The sequence below is a fragment of the Elephantulus edwardii genome, unplaced genomic scaffold (assembly GCF_000299155.1).
Source record: "Elephantulus edwardii isolate Elephantulus edwardi_28Jun2011 unplaced genomic scaffold, EleEdw1.0 scaffold00018, whole genome shotgun sequence".
In the NCBI taxonomy this organism is placed as follows: Eukaryota; Metazoa; Chordata; class Mammalia; order Macroscelidea; family Macroscelididae; genus Elephantulus; species Elephantulus edwardii.
The window spans coordinates 27,419,685-27,426,159 of NW_006399768.1; the positions used below are offsets into that span (position 1 = coordinate 27,419,685).

Below are 6,475 nucleotides of genomic sequence, written 5' to 3' on the forward strand. Positions count from 1 at the left end.
TACATACAGCTATCACCTGTCTGTCAGTTGGTGCTTATATATTGTTTGATACTTTATAGGTCAGATTCAAACTTCTAGGCTATGATAAACTAGAAAGAAAGGTCTAGTGGTCTATTTCCGAAAATCAGTCAGTGAAAATCCTTTCATTTATGACTATGGTTTAACACTAGGCAGCATTTTTATACATTATGGCCCCATGAGTCAAGAGTCTAAATTTTATACATATTCACTTTAGGCAGCTCTGGTGGCCTAGTGGGTATTCAGCTATGCTGCCAATTCAAAGTTGTTATTAGGTGCCATTGAGTTAAGTACGGTTCATAGCAAGCCTGTGAACAACACATCTGAAACCTGTCCTGTCCTGTGCCATCCTCCTCATCTCTGACACACTTGAGCCAATTGCTCCAGTCACTGTGTCAACCCACTTGGTCAAGGGTTTTCTCTCTTCTCTCTTTTGCCATTCCTCCGCCTTCTCAAGCATGATGTTCCACTCCAATGAATAGCTTCTCCTTGCAACATGTTCAAAGTATGTGAGGTGAAGTTTAATCATCTTTGCCTCCAAGTAGCTCTCTAGCTGCACCTTCTCCAAAGCGTTCATATCTGTTTGTTCTTTTGGCAGTCCATGGGATATTCAATATTTTTCTCCAATACTATGGTTAAAAGGTATTAATTCTTTCTCTGTCATCTTTATCCACTCTCCAGCTCTCAGCAGCATAGCAAGTGTTTGAAAAGACTATAATCTGAATAAAACATGCCTTAATTCTCAAGCTAACATCATTGTTCCTCAATAATTTGGAGAGGTCCCTGACTGCAGACTTACCCAATGCAATATGTCTCTTGATCTCCTGACTGCTGGTACCAAGTGTTTTGATTGTGGATCCAAGTAAGATGTAGTCATAGGCAGTTTCAATCTCTTCTTTTTCTATCATGATGTTGCCTCTAAAGCCAGTGGTGAGAATTTTTGTCTTCTTAACTTTGAGATGCAACACATATTGAAGGCTGTAGGCTTTGATCTTCTTCAGCAAGCTTTTCAAGTCCTGTTCACTTTTTTTTTTTTTTGTGGTGAGAATACAGAAACTTTAATTTTGTAAACCTTATTTAAGAGAACAATTAACAAGACGTTGTCTGTGGAGAACCAACGCCATGGTTACGACCTAGAACTTGTCTTTTCCCCAGTGCAACATCATGGACCTCTACCAAGAGCTAACAGCAGGTCTGTCCAGATGCTAAGCCCAGGGACTTGGTAATCTCCATCCTACACCTTGTAAGACTTCAGGGTGGTTAGAACTTCATCTTTCAGGGACGAAGCAGCCTGGCAGAGGCTCTGAAACCTGGCGTGCAACTCCTCCTAGGACAAACCCTGAGGCTCCTCTCCAACCCAACTGCCTTTCTGCAGGTCATAGTGCAGATGGCGACCCCAGTCGGTTAGCAGACCCAGGTAGACTCGGAAGAGCCCCGCGTGGTGGTCGGCCACCGAGGCTAAACAGGTCAGCTGGGAGGGTGCGACAGAAAGCAGCCCGGACGTCCGAATTTCCTAAAAGCCAAGAGGCCAGCTCTTGCATGCCCTCCCGGGGTGCTCCGGGGCGGTCCAGTTCCAGGCCCTCTTGGAGGGGTCGCCCGGGAGCCGGCGGTAGCAGCAACGCGGCCGCGACCACCTTCAGGAAGCTATTCTGCGACAAGCGCCCCCAGAGGCGGCTGAGAAGGCCGCCCGCTCCGGCCGCGCCCACCTCCTGCAGACGCTGCAGCAGCAGCTCCGCCTGCGTCTTCACCAGCGTGTCCTCCAGGACCGCCGGCATCTCTCGGGAGCAATAGACGCGCAGCATGTGCACAGCGGCCCGGCGGCGGGCGAGGCGGGCCAGGCCGGCTTGGAGCGACTCCCCTTCGCTGTCGGTGTCGGGGACGCTGGGACCCGGAAAGAGCTGCTGCAACAGGTGGTGATAAGCAGCATCCCCGAGGGCCCGGTTCTCCAGCAGACGCAAGGCTAACAGGATGTCACAGCGTCCCAGGGACTCGAAGTTTGTCAGTTCGGACACTGGGCCCGGCCCAGAGCGCCCCTGCTGCCTCCCCTGTTCGCGCAGTCGCCGCTCCAAAGCCCCGCGGATGCCAGCATGGCGACCGAAGCGTCCATGGACATGGCGCAGGTAGCGAGCCCACTGCAAAGCCCGACCCACAGTTACGGGGTCCCAGGTTTTGACGTGGGTGCTACGGGAGACTGCCAGGACCTCAGAGAAGCCGTCCTATTCACTTTTAACACACAAGGTTATGGCATCTGCATAACAAAGGTTATTGATGAGTCTTCCTCCTATCCTGATGTCATATTCTTCTTCATAAAGTCCAAATTCTGGAATAATTTGTTCGACATACAGATTGAACCAATATGGGGACAGGTTACAATCCTGATTCACACTTTTCCCAGTTTTAAACCATACAGTGTTATCTTGCTGTGTTTGCAAAGCAGCCTCTTCATCTACTAGATAAATGTTCAAAAGAGGATGGAGAGAATACACAAAATCGCTGTATCAAAAAGAATTGGCCAACACCAAAATATTTCAGGAAGCTCAAGAGCTAATGGTATTGACTCAGTATGATTGACTGCATAAATTGGTTCAAGTATGTCAGAGACTGGGAGGATGGCACAGGATAAGGACAGGGTTCAGATCTGTTATTCACAGGGTTGCTATGAGTTGTACTCCTTAAGTTGATGGCAGTTAACAAGAACTTTTGAAATGGCAGAATAATTTAGTATGATCAAGTGCCAATGGTAATTGGGAGAATTTCAAGCTGCACTGAAGGCATTGGCAGAAAATAATGGCCCTGGAATTTATGGGTTATCAATTGACAAGTTTCAAATGAAAGATCAGCCAGTCATACTCACCACTCTGTGTTCTCCAGGAAATCTGGAGGACAGATACCTGGCCAACTGACTGAAAGAGATCGATGTTTGTTCCCATTCCCAAGCGCAGTGATTCAAGAGGATGTGGAAATTATCAAACAATATAATTAATATCACATGCAAGCAAACTGCTACTGAAGATGATTAAAAAACGACTAGAACAATGCAGAGACAGGGACAGAGAATGGCCAGAAGTTCAAGCTGTATTTGGAAGAAGCCATGGCACCGGGAACATCACTGCTGATTGTCAGATGGAACTTGGCTGAAAGCAAAGCAGACCAGAAGATTGTCTTTTTGCCCTTTAGTGACTATTCAAAGGCATTTGACTCTGTGGATCATAACACACTATGGCTAACACCAAGAAGCATGGGAATGCCAGAACATAATTAAAAGGTTGTTGTTGTTTGTTGTTGTTATGTGCCGTCGAGTCGCCTGAGAGACTCATAGCAACCCTATGTACAACAGCCCTAAACTCCGCTCTGTCCTGTGCCAATTGCACCGTCTCTGACACTCCCATCCCAATTATCCCAGTCACTTAATCAATCCACCTCGTAGAGGGCCATCCTCTCCTGCGCTGTCCCTCCACCCTCCCAAGCATGATGTCCCTCTCCAAGGACTGATCTCTCCTCACAACATGTCCAAAAGGTAGATGGTTCAAATTCAGTAATCACTCAACAGGAGAAAGATAGGCAGTCTCCTTTTGAACAATTTGTTGTGGTTGAGTACCATTGAGTCAGAACCAACCCATAGCTGACCTTCCGGTGGGTTTTCAGAGGCAGTAAATGACACGGGAGAAGATTGCCCATCCTTCTCCTGCGGAGCAGCTGGTCACCTCAAACCATGTACCTTCAGGATTGTAGCACAGCTTCTTGCCACTAGGCCACCAGAGCTCCCTGCACAATTTATAGCTTCTAAAAACCTACTAGAGGGTCATCTATGAGTCAGTTCTGATTTGGTGGTAATGATTGAGTGCGATTGGGTGTCACTCACACTCACTCATTGCTGTTGAGTCAGAATGAATTTATAGCTGACCATCCAGTGAGTTTTCCAGTGAGATTGCTCACCTTTGTCCCTCAGAGAAATGGTGGATTTGAACTTTGGTTTGGCAGCACAACTCTCAACCTGCAAGACCACCAAAGTTCCTTTTGTTCTATAAAAGCCATCAGAATTCCCATTAAAAATAGTTTTCAGTCATTTGCTGATTTTATTTTAAGGTCTTAAATAAAGTCATTTGCTGACTATATTCAAGCTTTGAAAATTTCCTCAGGGACCAGCTCATCTTTCTTTGAATATATTTCCTTTTTATCTTGAGGAGAAAATGAGAGAAATACACACTCGTGTGTGTGTGCGCATGCCAAGGCGTGTTTTGAGAGCACATGCCCACCATTTATCAGAAAAGAAAAGCACATCTTCCTTGATCAGCTTGAATTCACTGCATTGTCCCTGACAGCAGCTAAACTGGCATCTGTTTCGTGGAAGTGAAAGGGCAAACAAGGCTGTAAGAAAGCCTTCTTTGCATGCCTTCTCTTCTGAAGATTCCACTCTGTATTACAGAGAATCTCACAGTATTCCTGCTGCCCTTCCAGCTGGTGAGCTCCTTTTTTATTTTGGTGGAAATATTTCCCTGGTGAACAACAGAGGGTTACAAGGCTGTGAGTGAGGGAGAGACTTTGTTCTTGAATTTATGAACCGTGTACATGTGAAGAACGGAAGTGCTGCAGTTCTTGAGTCGACATTACAGACATGGGCAAAATAATAATCATCCCACAGTCCATAAAATGAGTACCTTTTAATAGTGTGGGCATAATTAAAGGAAATATTAAGTTAATTGGGTGGACACTGATGTAAGGTCGTAGTAGTAACTGGCTATAATTCAGTGCATTGCTTTTTAACTTTCACAGATCGTATTTCAAGTGACAGTTGTTCAAGCAATTCTGGAATATTTTCTTGGCGAATGCAATTTCTACCTTTTGTTTTGAATTTTTAAGTTTATTACCATCAGTAGACTTCAAATAATTATATTTAAAATGCTATTTTGAGTCTTCATGTGATTTCCCCCCATAACTACACCTGGACACACACACACACACACACACACACACAGAGAGAGAGAGAGAGAGAGAGCGCTGGGATTGTAATTCCTTCATTCCAAGTATATTTTATATTTTTGCTTCAAATAAAGTTTTATAGTTTTGTAGTTTCTTTACAAATGCAGGCATCTCATGGGTTACCAATGCCCCACTTACATATAACTTACAGTTGTCCTAACATACAATCCCCAAAAGGCCTAATATATAAAAAATACGAAGTACACAGAATGATTTACAACAAACATGCTCCACTTTGTGACAACATCAAAACATTATTATTAATGAAGCATCTTCCTTCCTCCAAAATGAAAAATGAACCGTTGCTGTTAAATTAATTCTGATTTATATTGACCTAATAGGATGAATACAACTGTCCACCAAGTTTCCAAGGCTATAAATCTTTATGGAAGTAGACTACCACATATTCCACCTACAAATTATTGTTGTTGTTGTTGTTAAGTGCCATAGAGTCATAGACAACTGTGAACAAAAGACTTGAACACTTGTACAGATTTCATCATTTCTCTAAGTTCATAGAGTTTCTGGAGGCAAGCTATTTCAGAAGTGGCTGCCACTCCTGCTTCCAAGCTTGTTTTAATTGGGAAGCTCCACCAAACACTGTGTGCCACGGGCAACCATGATTACATTTGACACATCAGTGTCATAGTGTTCAGCATCACAACAACCACAAGTTACCTCTGTAAAGCCAATGGACAGACTAGTTTTGTACCACTTAGAAGAATGTTTGAGCAAAAACAATTAAAACCAGGCCCGAGGCCACAGATTAAAATCGCCCACCTTTGACTTGGTAGTATAACTCTCTATCCACTAGGCCAAAAGAGCTCTCTTTATGACTCATAGCAATTCTGTGAACAAAGATCTACCGCTTGCCCTGTCCTATGCCATAATGATACCATTATATAACTAAAATAACAAGACTATTACACAATATATCCAATTTTTCAGCTGTCAGTTTCTTCCATACTACATGTGACTTATTTAATGATGATTAGTAAAATGTTATACACCAGAGAGCTGAAGAATTAGTAAGGAGGATACCTATAAAACTACTGGTCAATTGAAACTGTAACCTTAGTGGTTTTTAAGAGTTTAGTGGTTCTTTTATGTTTTATTAGAGTAGTATTATGTTTTAATTGTGTCCTGGTAATATAGTGTGTCATGAGCTGTGCTGCTAACCCAAAGGTTGTAAGTCTCTGTTAGTTATTATCTATCAGGGTTCCATGGGAGAAATACAGAAAATCTTCTGCCATTGAAATTTATAGCTTTGAAAGTCCAGTTGAGAGTCATTATGTATTGGAACTAACTTAATAGCAAGGAGAGAGAGAGAGATATGCTTTCATTTTTCCTTAATGGTCTGGGGTCTTGAGTTTGTTAAAAGTAAAGAAAGATATGTTGTTGTTGTTGTGTAATGCCGTCGAGTCGTAGACGACTCATAGTGACCCTATGAACGAACAGCCTGAGCACTGTTTGTACA

At 43.5% G+C, this 6,475-nt stretch overlaps 1 pseudogene; it reads right to left on the reverse strand.

Moving 5' to 3' along the window:
* Positions 1 to 1,180: 1,180 nt before the first annotated feature.
* The window catches only part of LOC102866813, a 9,248-nt pseudogene continuing 3,953 nt past the window's right edge, over positions 1,181 to 6,475 (reverse strand).